The sequence below is a fragment of the Leptonotus elevatus genome, chromosome 14 (genome assembly GCF_054856555.1).
Source record: "Leptonotus elevatus isolate MCC_2025b chromosome 14, RoL_Lele_1.0, whole genome shotgun sequence".
Lineage (NCBI taxonomy): Eukaryota > Metazoa > Chordata > Actinopteri > Syngnathiformes > Syngnathidae > Leptonotus > Leptonotus elevatus.
In genome coordinates, this window is record NC_141252.1 from 13,816,245 (window position 1) to 13,831,120 (window position 14,876).

Below are 14,876 nucleotides of genomic sequence, written 5' to 3' on the forward strand. Positions count from 1 at the left end.
TTGCCCGACTCGGCACGAGTGGTGAAGCATGTGTAATGCTGCGAATAGTGTTGACAAAATCAGCCGTTCACTGGTTTATTTTTATATACTGGGCTGATGCCATGATGATCCACATTACTACGGTACGGTATCTGTTGCTCTCATGTTACAGGGTCACTCTTCATGGTGCAACAGAGCTGTCATAACTGTCTGAGTTAAGAATATATCTCATCGTTAACTGATGTAAAGCATGGGAAAAATCATTAAGGAAATCTTCACAACAAAACGTATGCAAACAATTTGCATTGTACTGTAAAAAAAAAAGTGACTTATTAAAACTAACTAAATTATTAAAACTAAGATGCGGATGTATGTATAGTATGTCTGGTGATTCTATAATTGAGGTTTTGAGCTTATTTGAGTTTATTTATTCAATTGTTCCTGAATGCCATGATGTTAGTGAGGATCAGTGGTACAGAATATGTTGTGGATATTGTGTTTTGGGTAAAAAAAAGAAAAAAGAAAAAAGAAAAAAGAAAAAAAGAAAAAAAAGAAAAGCTGAGCGCAAAGTCAGATCAAAACAAATACTACACAGATGTCTATGTCTGATTTCTTTCTGTATTGGTTACTTCACAGGTGCAGTTAGAAAGGGATGTTTGCATCATTGTGGGAGTGAACACAGCCAACTCACTTATTGGTCAATGAAAGCGACTCCAGTCCTTCTCTTTAAATTCAGCGCAGGTGAGGCATGCACACATTCTTTGACATTGGGGAAGCAGAAACTCACACGTGAAGTACATTCATAAGGAATTGCAAACAGAACTCCACAAGTGGATGACGTTAAGTTGGCTTGAGCATCACAGATCACTGCTGTGAAGTGGGCACTTGGTGACCACCTTCCACTACGATCGTTATTATCTGGATCCGAACCCTCCCACATAACTGTGTCGCGGCCCATGGTGGTGTTTCAATAAATGTCAGAGGTGGACGCGAATTTTGAGCTGATTATGAATTTTGAGAGTCTGACAATTACATTAAAGGATGAAAAACCACTTCTGTCAATGCTTGTTTTTCGCAATTTTTCAAAGTTTCTGAATGCCCACTTCATATAATAAACAGTGATGTGTTCAATGATTAGATTTCTACAATGATTCAGAGGGTTTGATGCACACTGTTGTCATATTTATGAATGAAATATGATGACATCCACCACTACACATATCAGCAGAGAGCATAACTGTCTGCCTCTGCCTCGATCAAATTCACCAAAATCGCGTTACGCCAACTGCACCACAACTTAGACCTGCTTTTAGCTGGTTTAAGGTTTAGTCTACTTTCTGTCACCAAATTGTCAGGAGAGTCAGGGACTGTCGGAATGCCCAGCATTGCGCAGCGCAGTCTGACAAGTTCCTGAACATGGTAAACTAGACTTTTCCCAACATGAAAATGAAGTGCGCCCGTTTTTACACTGAGTATACATGTGCCTGTCTCCGAAAAAATAGCCTTCAATGTGAACCTTTTCAATAAAAATTTGAACTCTGATAATGAGACTGTGAGGGCTCTATTCATGACATTGTTGTATTGTTGACAAGTCTTAGTTAGTCAGCCAGGATAGCAAGAATTTGTCAATGCCTTTTCTGTTTGATCCACCTTGCCTGGTCATTGAAGCTTTGACTGCATTGAATCCTCCTGAGCAACAAATGGGCATTCCAGAGTCACGTGCGCTACATTCCAGTCTGGCATTCAGCACTCCCAGTTGTCTTAATGGAGAATAAAAAAGATCTGTCAGACAATCAGACTTTAGTCAAAGGTCTTTGGTGATGACCCGACTGCCCACACCACACATTCACAACATTACTGATGGTTTGGCATCCAACATGGCGCAGTGTTATATTTTGTGACAGTGCCAGTGAGGCCTCAAACAAAGCCTAAATTTAAAATGGGAGCCCGAATGTAACTCATGGCAAGTCCAGCTGTCACATAGACGTACATACATACAAGTATTTATAGCGCCTCATTCCAAAGAGAAAAGAAGGAGCTGTAAAGTATGTCAGTGGTCAGTGGGTGGATACCACCAATGGATGGTTGCTACATTACTTTTATCTTTGGTCTAAATTTGGTTTAAAAAAAAATTCCATTCTTTTTTTTAACTCAATGTATCAAATATACAAAATAGCTTCTACATAGTGTCATGTAAAGTGGTGGCAAATACTAGGTATTGTAAACAGTTAACATGAACATGTTGATTTTGTATTCAGCACAGTATTTGTTTTTGTCAGTGAGAGAGGATGGATTAGGTCAGGGAAGGGCAAGTGCAACTGAACCATGTCTACCATCTCGTGGTAAACAATAATATTACAACTTAAAACTACTATCAACCCATGCGTATTTATGGTTAAGCACGTGTAGATTCCTAAATTTGCATTTATTTTTTTTATTATCATTTTTTTGGGGGTATTTTCCGAAGTTTTGTTTCCCATTTCCCCCCTGTTTTTTGTGGGAAACAAGTCATGTGTATCAGCGTTTTATTATTATTATTTTTTTTAAGAATTGTTTGGGTTTTTAAAGAAGAAAAAAATAACAATATTCATTTTTGGGGGAGGGTATGGAAATTAATAAAGGGGCCACTCAGACTGTGGTCGGGGACCACCAGTTGCCCATCCCTGGATTAGGTAGTCAGTCATCATCCTTCAGAGGTAAACCAAGTGGCTTTTGAAGAGAATCTGAAAAGGCTGTTAAAGATGCAGGAATTACAGGTATAATGGTCAAGTCTTCCAAAACTCTTAATATTAGAATTTGTTGTTGATAAAGGAATAATCTATCATTATTTTTAGAGAGTTATTGAAGGGATGAGCGAGTACCAAATACCCAGCCTTATTTTGAGGTATCGGTACTCATGACGGTGGCCGATACTAGTATGGCTGTTTTTTGATCAGGAACTACAAATGAGAAGAATTGAAAATTGCCATTAATTTCATACAATTTTAAGAAAAAATGCTATATTGAGATGCATAGGTCTTGCTTTACAATTAATTATCTGTCGTTGTTTTTTTGAGAAATACTATGTATGAAAAGTAATGCTGGTATCAGTCGGCTACTTTGTATCTGTATCGTGACTACTCAAGTGTTGAGTACTCGTACTGGCATCGGTCTGAACACTGACAATTTTCTAGCATCCATCCAGGCATTTTCTTTAATGCTTCAACAATTTAAACTACGTCGGCTGCGTACTAAACACGACTATGCTATTTATTTGTTTTAACCTAAAATATATACAGTGATACAATTCACAGTAGCCTAAATGTTTTTTCTCTGCAGTGTGATGTGATCTGTGATCCTAATACTCCCTGTGACTAAATAAGGAAATAACATTTCTAGTGTTTGGCAACTTGCTTGGTTAGCTGCAGTAAAGGCCCATTTCATTCTGACATGAGAGATAAAGCCAGCCAAGATTTTCAAATTTGATATTTGAATCTGTATCTGCGCCTTAGAGTCAGCATTTCAAATCATTCCCTCAGATGATGAAAACTTGGCAAGCTTGTTGCCATTCAGGGGTACAAAGCAACAGTACGTTCCAGCATTTTGATGGACAGCGCGTTCCGGTCTAGACGACCAGTGACCTCACGGGTCAGATTTTACGTAACTGCCGTGTTCCGGGAAAATTAAGTTGGTATGCAAGCTGTAACTCGTACATCTATAAATCACCTTAAAATACCAAATGTCAGCAGCATTTTTTTTTTACCAAACTGTATAATTATGATAAATTGTTGCATGTCATGTTTGTCTAAGCGACTTCTTCAGTTGGATGGATTTTTTTTTTTTAAGTTTTGTTTTGCTTTTTACTTCGGTTAAGCAACAAAATAATCAACATATTAATCAATTATTAAAAATAATCATTTGTTGCAGCATTAAGACCTAGACTTATAGCTACTTTTTGTGGTGTTGTTGAAGACTTCTGGAGACGCTTTAATACAAGCCAATGCACCCTTGGCTAAATTAACCATATCCTAATAATTGGGCGGGCAGTCAATCCAGAGACCCAACTTTTTGTATAGAATTAAAAAGTTGGTTTCAATTGTACGTCCTATTTTTATATTGAATGCTTAAATCATTTGAAAGTTCTGTGCAGATTTCAAAATGAGCAGTGCACTTATGACAATGCTCAAAATTGTTCACTTGTCGACTAAAAGTGAACAGGAGGGAATATTAGTAGAGTGGTGGGATCATTTGTTTACATGGTTGTGGAGTAGAAAAGGTCTCCCAGCAGCTTGTTGTCATATAAGATTTACAACCTAAGTGTATGGTCCTTCTTAGCAGTGCTCATGTATGTTTATAAGCCTGTTTCTGAACAAATGAACCAAAGTGGAACCTTCAAAATCGATCACAATCTGTTCCATGACCCCAGTTAACCTCCAAGTTGCTCTTCATTTCAACATTTTTCCATAACAAACTGTATAGAATATGTCAGTAATTAACTTTCATTTTGTTTATCTTTCCCTGACGGATTTTATTTAGCACAATATTATTCCTTTTGAGAAGCATGTCAGGGTGCAACTAGTTATCATACAGAGACATGCAACCCACCACCCACTATTGGACTTGGAACCCCTCTGACATCATAACCTGTTAGGCACCAATTAGCAGCTAATCCAATGTTTATAGCCAGTGTGCTTTGCCGCCACGCCATTCAGGATCAAATGATCTGGAGAAGATCTTAAGTTGCTATGGAGTCTGAAGACTTATTTTGAAACCAAATGAGTTATGAGTACCAGTGATCTGTGAAACATCCAAATGTGTCCAAACTGCATTTTTGGAATTCAACTGCATGGGCTCTTATATGTCTAAGAGCTGCGCATGTGTCGGTGACAGCTGTTGTTGAGGCCCACCGGATTCCGAGAGAAGACGCTGGTAGTACTGACATTTTCAAGCATACTTCAATACGTGCGCACAACCACTCAGGCTGACACCAATACCTTTCTAGTTGGAGTGGAATTTCTGATGTAAAAAAAATTAAATTTTTGGGGGGGTTGTTTTGTTGTTTTTATCCAATCTTTCTTGTTTTCAATTATGACAAGGTACCACACTAAAACTCCTTGCCAGCCTGAAATCCAGCTCCTGTTAAACAGTTGACAACACTTGATATCGTTTTGCATTCCTATTGTATGCTATGTGAAGGCTATGTGTGACACATTAATCACTGCCATTGACGGTTATACACGTCAAAATTCATTTAATTATTTGAATTATTTTTGTAAATAATTTTAATTATTATTTTTTAATCATCTTTTCTTTAAAACAATAATTTTAATTATTATTTTTTAATTTTCAATATTTTTTTCTATTTTTAATCTTTTCTTTGTAAAAAATAATGAAATATTTATTTTATAATAATCTTTTCTTTAAAAAAAAAGATTATAAAAAATTGGGGGCGTCCGGCGATTAACATTTTTAATCATAATTAATCGGATGACTTCTCTAGTTAACTCACGATTAATCACAAACTTTATATCTGTTCTAAATGTACAATAAAAATTTTTTTTCTAGGTTTTCGTACTTTTGTTGTGGAGAAAAAAATTAAACTTATAGAAATAAAGTGAATTTTTTACATCAATAGCCGTCAATGGCAGTGAATGAGTTAAAGCTTCAGTAAATGTAATGTTCTATATTAAGGACATGTGAGTGAAACCAATCCTTAGTTACAACCAGATATGTGGCCTTGTGGTTCTAAAGCTGGAATAGTTACAATGTGTAACCTTGTCAACATCAAGCAATACAGATATTAAAACTTCAACAATCTTACAAGGAAAATTAAGACATTGAATACAGTATATTGATTAATGAATGCACTAATATAGTACATACTGTAATACAATTTCCATTACACTTTCTCAAATGTGGCGGGGTGGGGGTCTGGGGTTGTGATGCCACGCGTGTGACCCCAGGGAACAGTTTTATTGTTTTGTTTTTGTTGGCCATGCTAGAATAAAGTGTAATTGCACATTTACTACAGTAGGAAGCAGTGGCACTATCATTGTCAGAGAGTCAGGAGTATTAGCTCCTCTGCAGAGGTGTACTTACCAAAATGTTTATAGACAAATGATCTTATTTATAGTCATGGCAGAGAGTCGGGTTTGTGTGACATGTTTTCTTCTTCCGAGGGTCATGACAATTTTTTTTTATTGAGAAGCACCGCACTAAGCACGAAAGGGCAGCTATAGGAATAGAGTTAATATAGTGCAGGCAACTGTAAATGTGTCAAGCACTAATAAAAGCTGAACACATTCTTGCCATCATTATTTCAAGTTGTTTTAATGGTCTCTGCAGGGTTTCATTTATCATTTTATGTGTTAAATTTTAGCAAGTCCATAATCACACACACACCAGAATAGTTTGACTCTAAACATGTACTGTGTGAATGTCAGTCAGAAAGGGCGACCCGGCGTCATCCTTCACCCCGACATGTTCACTTTTTAGAGTCTAAATAAAACATATAAGCATACACAGAACAAACTATTGCTGAGCTTCAACTCTAATAGAACAAATAATGAGCTAAATTCTGTCGTGTGTCACGAGTCAATGCAGCTCTGGCACACACTCACAGTTGGACAACTTCAGATTCCAGGTTAAATCTTGGACACCATCTAACACTTGAAAAATGTACACTCTTAGTCATTTACAAGCCGATAATTGCACTACATTCACAAATGTATCTTTTCCAAGTGGCCATTTGGGTGAACAGTCAGCATTCCGTCAAGCCAAAATGCACTCTGAATGAGCTGAAATGAGCACACAACAACATTAATGAGCAATATATTGCCACTGGTTCTCTTTGTGGCAATAGATACCACATCAGCTGAGGAGGATGGTAGGCCGCAAGAAAGGAAGGGCGAGGGTGAGAGAAGAGTGAGGTTGCGCTCGGCTTGCGGACACTTGGCCGGATAAATCTTTGAAGGCGATGAAAGCCACCCCTAGGTTGGAATCCAATGCTGGCAGTGAGGCATGTTTCAGGTTTGTTTTTGGTATACTGTGGCGGTATACAGTCAGTATATTTTGACCAATGTATCGGGGATAGTGGCTGATGACCTCATGCAGATGAAATTGAGTTTATTTTAACAGCATTATGTACGCTGAATGAAATGTGCCATCCTGCTGCAGGATGCTAAGAAGGTTCAGTGAGAAACATATCGGTTTTTGTTTGTTGTTTGTTGCAAACAACATGCACTCGAAGCTAGATGACGTAAGCGGACTCACATTCAAAGCAGGAAAACTCCAGTGTTATTATATTTGTCGTCATCAAAGTTAAGATGGACTGTTCAGTGGATTTACAGTCGTTAATTTTTTATACTTGTGTGAGATCTACAATTCAACTCATTTTGTGGTTAATCCTTTATTATTTGAATTTAAGGTCGTGTTTTAGTTGTTTTACGTTGGAATATTAACAATGGTCCTGGTTAACTCATTTAATGCCATTGACAGCTATAGACGTCAAAAATTCATTTTAACTATTTCTATTAGTTTAATGTTGTATTAGATTTTTTTTTCCAATAAATTTACATTTTAACAAGAGTATGAAAACCCAAATTTTTTTTTGTACATTTAGAACAGAAAATTTGTGATTAATCGTGAGTTAACTAGTGAAGACATGCGATTAATTAGGATTACACATTTTAATTGCCTGATGCCCCTAATTTTTTATAATCTTATCTTAAAAAAATATTTAAAAAAATAAAATAAAAATAAAAATAAAAAATATATATATATATTTTTTTTTATAATCTTTTTTTTCTTTTAAAGAAAAGATTATTACAAATTAGGGGCGTTTACAATTTTTAATCGTAATTAATCGCATGACTTCACTAGTTAACTCATGATTGATCACACATTTTACATCTGTTCTAATACATTATAAAAAAATCGAGGTTTTCATACTCTTGTTAACAAAAGCAAGAAAAAAAATTCAACTAATAGAAACAATTAAAAGGATTTTTTGACGTCTATAGCCGTCAATGGCAGTGAATGAGTTAACTTTTACACTTTGCACTTGCAAACCAAATTGGAATGCATCTAGCAACTCCTCCAGTGAATGTCCATAGACCTTATGTGACTATATGACTTCATGCTCATGACTCAGTCTGCTATCATCCTTCATTGTCTGTTGGAATTCTGCCCACATGCAAACACTAACTAAATGGTCACATTCATGTATTGCAATAAAATGCCATTCATCCAGATATTTTATTCATGACTCCAACCACTGGTCATTGACGATAACAATGATGAAGCTATAGTAGCATGAACAACACAATATTTGAGTCAAGAGTGAACAATTTGTGAACTTTTTGAAATAATGATACATTGAAAACAAACCTTGTTCATTCATAAAGTGAAGAAGAGTACTGGCTTGACTTAAGTAAGGCTGTTGTCTACAATGATTTATAACAGTGAAACAGTCTTCTTCAGTCTGACAGGAGTTCAAATAAAAGAAAAGCGTTACCTGTTGTGCTGTCCTCCACGCTTAGTTGGCGCTCGCTCCTCGTGGGTAATCCTGGCAATGTCGGGAAGTGAAGCATCCACAAATATCCACTCGAGATGCCCTGTGGTGGTACTGGCTGTTGAGCATTGAGCGATCCCCGTGCTCCTTTCCTTCTTACTTGGTCAGATCAGGGAGGGAATAGAAGAAAGCAATAATGGAGCACTGTAACTTCTCACTCTTAGCTCTATCGCTTGCTCGCTCTCTCTCTTTTACCCTCCCTCCCTCGTTCACTCCCACAACCCATTCACTTCTGCTCAAACACAGCAGTCCTTTCCAGAATACAATTGGGACAAGTATCGACATCAAAAGGAGGACAAATCGATGTTTTTGACTTCTTGAGAGAATGAATTTGTCGCCCAGAAGGAAGACGATAGAAGTACAGTCTGTTTTGAGCATCCCTTGCAATTATTCTCTTCAGAGTCACAGTAGCTAAAAAAGTTCCACTCTATATTTAACTCCTCCTTTCTTGCCAGCGTGGGTGCTGTTGGCAGCTGAGGTTATCTGAATCTTAGACGATTTGGCCGGCCAGCAAGAGCGCTAACTCTCCCCGCTGACCTGGGATGACAGCTGAACCATGTCATAACGCTCGGAAAGTCCGATGACAGCAGTCACCCAACCCCTTAAGTTGCTCCAAGGAACCACCAACTGCTGACGTTTAGGTGGTCTTGGAATCTGAGCGTGAGCCAAACTTTCCAACACTTCTGTAGCTACACTTGCTACAATGTAAATTTAGACAGTGAGGTCAGCGCATAGTACATTAGTCATCCAACTCTACGATACACTTCATCAGGTTCCCTTGCTCCAATGAGGTCCAAAAGAAGAGCGATGTCAAAAATTTACTTCAACCCGAGGAGGCCAAAAGGCACACTACAGGCCCTATTTTCATGACAACTGCAAGTCTTGAGCAAAGTGCAGTGTAATTGTTCGCATGGGTGGAGTTTTCTTTCTTTTGGTATTTCCCTATACTAGTGCAGGTAAAGTGTCCGTTTGCTGTATTGTGCACCGTTGTGGGAGGGAGCACAGTTTGATGGGCACTTAGAAAGCAACTTCCGAACGTGCATTGATGTGTGGGGTTTCTCACACGTCATCTTATGTTAAGGTTTTCAACATGATCGCCGGGCAGCTTTTGAATGATGTGTTCTTGTCTTGGCCCGCCTCCTGCATGGGGTGGCACAGGCAAGCTGAATTCTGTCACGAATTCACACAGCTAATTGCTCATTTGTGACACATTTCAAATACTTTCATTCATGTCAAATGTGCCTGAATTATTTTGCGATAAGCGTTCTTGTTTCTGAACGGTTCCATTTGACAAGAGACTGTTTGTATAGCAAAGTACAGCCAGTTACATTGCGTGATTGCAATTAAATTAAGACTTTATATTTTGTCTGGGGATCTGAAAAAATGATAGAGATAGCAATAATTTTTTCTACGGATTGTTTTTTTTTCATATATATATATATATATATATATATATATATATATGTGTGTGTGTGTGTGTGTGTATATATAAAAATGAATGGATGGATCATTTTATGCCATATCAAGCAATATGACATTTTATTGGTCTTGCAAGTGTAAAAACAAGTACAGTGGACCCCGCTATATATATATATATATATATATATATATATATAAGGGGTGTTAGAAAATAATCGATTCGGCAATATATCGCGATATTACAGCATGCAATTCTCTCGAATCTATGATTTTTAAACATCAATTTTTTGTGGGAATATTAAAAAAAACGTCTAATTTAGAGTTAGGATTCACACATTAAGCATGGAAGAACGTTATATTAATGGAACATTAATCCTTAATATTTTATTTTTGTGCCGTTCAAACATGAAACAGACTGCAACCTGTTTGTTAAATGCAGTGGCTCAGTTATAAGTTTGAATTTTCAGATAAATAAATACATTTTCATACAAATCTTACAGTGTACATGTAGAAGTTTACTGATTAGTATTTTCTAAATTTGAGTTAAAGAAAATGACAATAATCAATTTATAGATTTGTATCGGGATTAATCGGTATTGAATCGAATCGTGACCTATGAATCGTGATACAAATTGAATCACCAGGTACTAGGCAATTCACACCCCTAATATATATATATATATATATATATATATATATATATGTGTGTTTAGATTTTCAACAAAAACGTATCTCTGTTTTTTACTTCTGACTGCTGCTGCTTCTAATGCTCAGTTTTTCTGTAGTTAGATCCACCTGCTTTCAGTCAACACTCCAATTGTGACACATGGTTTTGTTCAAATTATCTCATTGATCTGCAAGGAAAAGGGCCAAAAGCCAACAATTATGTATTTGGATATTTCTTTGATTCTGCTGAGAATATGGATCATTTTGAACTTTTGTTGATGCGTACCATGTGTTCAGTATGGACCTGATGTGTACATTTTATTGGTCCATTATTACTGTGATTGAAGTAGATACATTATGTCAGGCCACTGATGTTATGACTGGTTCATTTGTCTGACTTCTGTGACTTCCATTGTGGGTTCACTTCCAACTCAGATGGTGTGAATGTGAGTGTGTATGCTTGTCTGTCTCTATATTTACCCTGTGATTAATTGGCAACCTGTTCAGGCTAGTCCACCTGTCCCAATACACTGAACAGGATGATACATATGAAGTAGTATAAAAAATGAATGGATGGATCATTTTATGCCATATCAACCAAAATGACATTTTATTGGTCATGCAAGTGTAAAAAACAAGTACAGTGGACCCCGCTATTCAGATTAAAATTCAGACAACTGTAATTATCCTACAAGGGGCCATTCATTTGTAGCTTCCTAGTTTGCATTCATACATACATATCTATATATCTATATATCTATATATATATCGATATATATCTATATACCTATCTATATACCTATCTATATATCTATATATATATCTATATATCTATATATCTATATATCTATATATCTATATCTATATATATATCTATATCTATATCTATATCTATACATACACAAAAAAAGCCACAAAAACTACTCAAAAAAAGACAAAAAATATCCCAAGTAACAAATGCATGATGGCGGGCTGAACTGTTGTGGTGTGACAAAATTGTACTCATTTGCCTTTAGAGGTTCACTGAGGCCGCTCAAATAGTTTTTTAGTAGTTTTTACTTATCATGGGCCAAAAGTCCTCACTGTATAAAACCACTTGTCTCTGTTCCATAGCTGTACTTATATACTGGTTTGTACTGAATATTTGTGGTTAGAATGTCTGCTTCACGCACAAGAGGTCCTGGGATCGAATCTCTTGGTTCGTATGTTCTCCCTGGTCTTAACTGATGGCACTAAATTGTGTGAATGTGACTGTGAATTGTTTATTATTTGTTCCCTGTGGTTGTTAGCTGGGTTAGGTTCCCGGTTACCCACAAACCTATTGAGGACAAGCGCTATAGAAAATGAATGGATTGGTTTTAATAACTGACCACGTTGACAGGGCCAAACCGAGTTTAATAAAGTGCAGGTTCGAAGACTTTGTTTCCAGTCTGGCACTGCTATCTGTCTCTGGTTAGTGTCCATCGCTTTTAATTCTGGATGGATGGCTTATTTTCCTACTGTTCAAACATATCGCTGGCATCGAACATTCGTATTTTATGTTAAATTTACCAAGTTTTGACATAGGAGGTTTTGGAATAACACCAGCAGTATTGTATATGATGTGGAGGAAAATGCCCGTTAAATATAAAGATGCTGGAAACCAAAGCAAACAAAAGACACATCAAGCAGTTCAAGTCACCGAGGAGTTATTTTAGATGATGATGCGACGACTGCAATCAATGCGTCATCTGTCATTCATGTGGATCTGATCCAAGAGCAGTATTGTTCTCGTGGTGTCATTATCAAACTGGGCGGGTGTTTTGATGATGTCATGTTGTTGATGAAGTGAAAGCACACTGCACAGGCTATCCGGTTGATAACTCCTGACGTCCCTCAGCCATCACTTTATTCTGTGTATGTGTGTGAGAGAGATATAGCACAACAGGCATTTGTTAGGTCGCCGGAGGTCACTCCAGAGGCCTTATAACCAAATCCAATACTTTTTTTTGTTGTACTTAATGTTCCGCCTTACAGAACATTTTCCTCATCATCTTCACTATGATGACATCTTCCTTCTTGTTGTATCAAAGAGGAATCTTGATCCAAAATGAGGTCATGAGAAGTGTATTTTGATGGTAGGCCATAATTCCCACACCCTAAAGTGAAGTCATGTGGCGGGAAGCAGCAAGGAAGTGGCTTGTTATGATTTCACTCATTATACAGTACAGTACGTATAATACACACATGACCCATCTGGGCCCAATGTGTATTATGAATCCCACGAGAAACATGGGCAGTTTGAAGAGAACCATTCTCACACTAACTTGATCGATTGTTGTATTTTATATACATAAAATAAAAGTTTATAATACGACTTGATGAATTGCCAGTATGTGCTTTGTGCAACACTTTCCTTCCTCCACTTCTCCTCTGGGGCTCAATGACTGTGTCTGTCGTCAAAACACTGCTGCAGCTTTAGCAACATACTCAGCAACACTTTTTTTGGTCTCATTCACGGAACATAGCGACCCAGGGCCAAGGACGTAAGGGGATTACAAAGAGGAAGAGTTAGGTTATCACTGAAAAAGGTCATGAAAAGAGAAAGTATTAAACATTATTTTACTGTGAGTCTTTTATTAATGTTGCAGACAAGTCTGGGAGAAGAGCGTCCTGCATATGTGGATACAAAAAGTTGAAAATGACAGAACCTAAGCTTAGGTTTTTCACTAAAATTAACTATTGTTGCTATTTTTTCCCACAGGAGGGCGCACTGACGACTATGTAAATCACATTCCGGCTGTTACTGAAAAATGTGCATTCATTTTTGTTATGAAATTAAAATGAGTTTGACACCCCTGCTGTAGATGGCCAGAACCGTAGGTATATTTCGCTGTATAAGTGCAGCGTGAGAATGGGACAGGAAAACTGTTTTAATGTTACAATAAGAAATATAACACAGTAATGCAAATATATAACACCTCCAAGGAACCTTTTTGGGTAATAGCTTCTATAGGCAAATTTGTTAGCTGATTAGCATTGAAACTAAACCTAGCAAAAGCACCATAAAAAAAATTTTTTTTTAGCCCTGTTTGCCTAACTGAGCACACACATGAGCACAAGTCAGTATACATTTCAAAACAATATGTCACTCCCCAACTTTTCTTAAATGTCTTTTAGAACCACAGTAACAAGACAACATGATTATATTAGAATTATAGATTCATTCCTATCTACTTCTGGTTTCACTTTTTGTGTTTCCTTCTTATGGCGCCCATGAGACTTCCAGTTAAAAAATAACTGAGCATAATAGTGACCCAGAAGTTATTGTTGACCATGGTGCAGACTTTACGTTTTGTGTGGTTTCTGTGTTTATTGGTGTTAGCCAGTTATTTTGAGCTGCCCTGGAAATTACATACTCTTGGGTATACAGTATATGTTTTCTTCTGATCTTACACTTATAGCTTTGACTTAACATCCCAGAAATGTTAATTACATGTTAAATGCAATTTCCTTGCACATTTTATGTCAGAAGAGGTTCATACTATCTGTTGAGGTGATAGCATTCTTTTGGAAAGGCTACTCTAGAGTTTCTGTTTAAAAATACGCTTTGAACACATACAGCAGTGAGACTAAAAATACTACCCTCTTCTGGCCATGAATCGTCAGTACATCAACAACGAACGACTGTTGAAGGGCAAACATTAAACCCCGCCTACTCTCATTGATTGGTGGAATTTACCAGTCTCGAAATTTCATTGGATACTTTAACGTCAACTCCATGACGAAAACGGATATACGAGAAGAGAAGCAGCACCGGTGAGAAGAATGGCCCATGTGTTTTATATTTCTTTGTTACGTATATTGTATCGTTTATTGTGTTAATGTTCACGCTGGACACGGTTTGTTGATTCAATGTTCCGCCATAATATGCAGCCTTTGCGGGCTAATGTTGAACAGTGAGGAGTTAACCTTAGCTACACATTGCTAACGCCTGCCCGTGTCACAGCTCATATCAATAATAACAAGATAGATTTAATAATGATAGTTTCCAAGTTGTTTATCTAGTTGGTGTCTATATGGCAACTTCTTAATTGGTGAATTAAGGCAGTTGTGTCATTCAGTCAATGTTAACAGCCGTGACTAAATCATTTTGTGCTATACCGTATCATTGAATACATTTAACAATATGGGTTTTAATTAATTAATTTAAAATGTCAATAAAATATCGGTATTTTAAAAGTACTGTTTTAGGGACCCTGCGTTCTTATTGTGTAAAGTA

The 14,876-nt window shown here is 36.9% G+C and overlaps 2 protein-coding genes and 1 long non-coding RNA gene across 4 annotated transcripts in view; 2 read left to right on the plus strand and 1 right to left on the minus strand.

Annotated features, from left to right (window-relative positions):
- LOC147163081 (uncharacterized) overlaps positions 1-908 on the plus strand; it is a 16,569-nt gene extending 15,661 nt beyond the window's left edge. Inside the window, exon 3 of the long non-coding RNA XR_015097068.1 lies at positions 616-908. This is a non-coding gene — a long non-coding RNA (uncharacterized LOC147163081). The remainder of the gene's footprint in view (positions 1-615) is intronic.
- LOC147163082 (filamin-A-interacting protein 1-like) overlaps positions 1-8,671 on the minus strand; it is a 22,323-nt gene extending 13,652 nt beyond the window's left edge. The window contains exon 1 of the mRNA XM_086094649.1: positions 8,474-8,671. The gene's annotated coding sequence lies outside the window, so the exon portion shown is untranslated. The remainder of the gene's footprint in view (positions 1-8,473) is intronic.
- A 5,708-nt stretch (positions 8,672-14,379) lies between these two features.
- The window catches only part of tfb1m (transcription factor B1, mitochondrial), a 34,713-nt gene continuing 34,216 nt past the window's right edge, over positions 14,380-14,876 (plus strand). The window contains exon 1 of one of the 2 annotated variants that reach the window (XM_086094795.1): positions 14,380-14,413. The gene's annotated coding sequence lies outside the window, so the exon portion shown is untranslated. Of the gene's footprint in view, positions 14,497-14,876 lie in introns of both variants that reach the window. The other variant, XM_086094796.1, reaches the window with a different exon arrangement.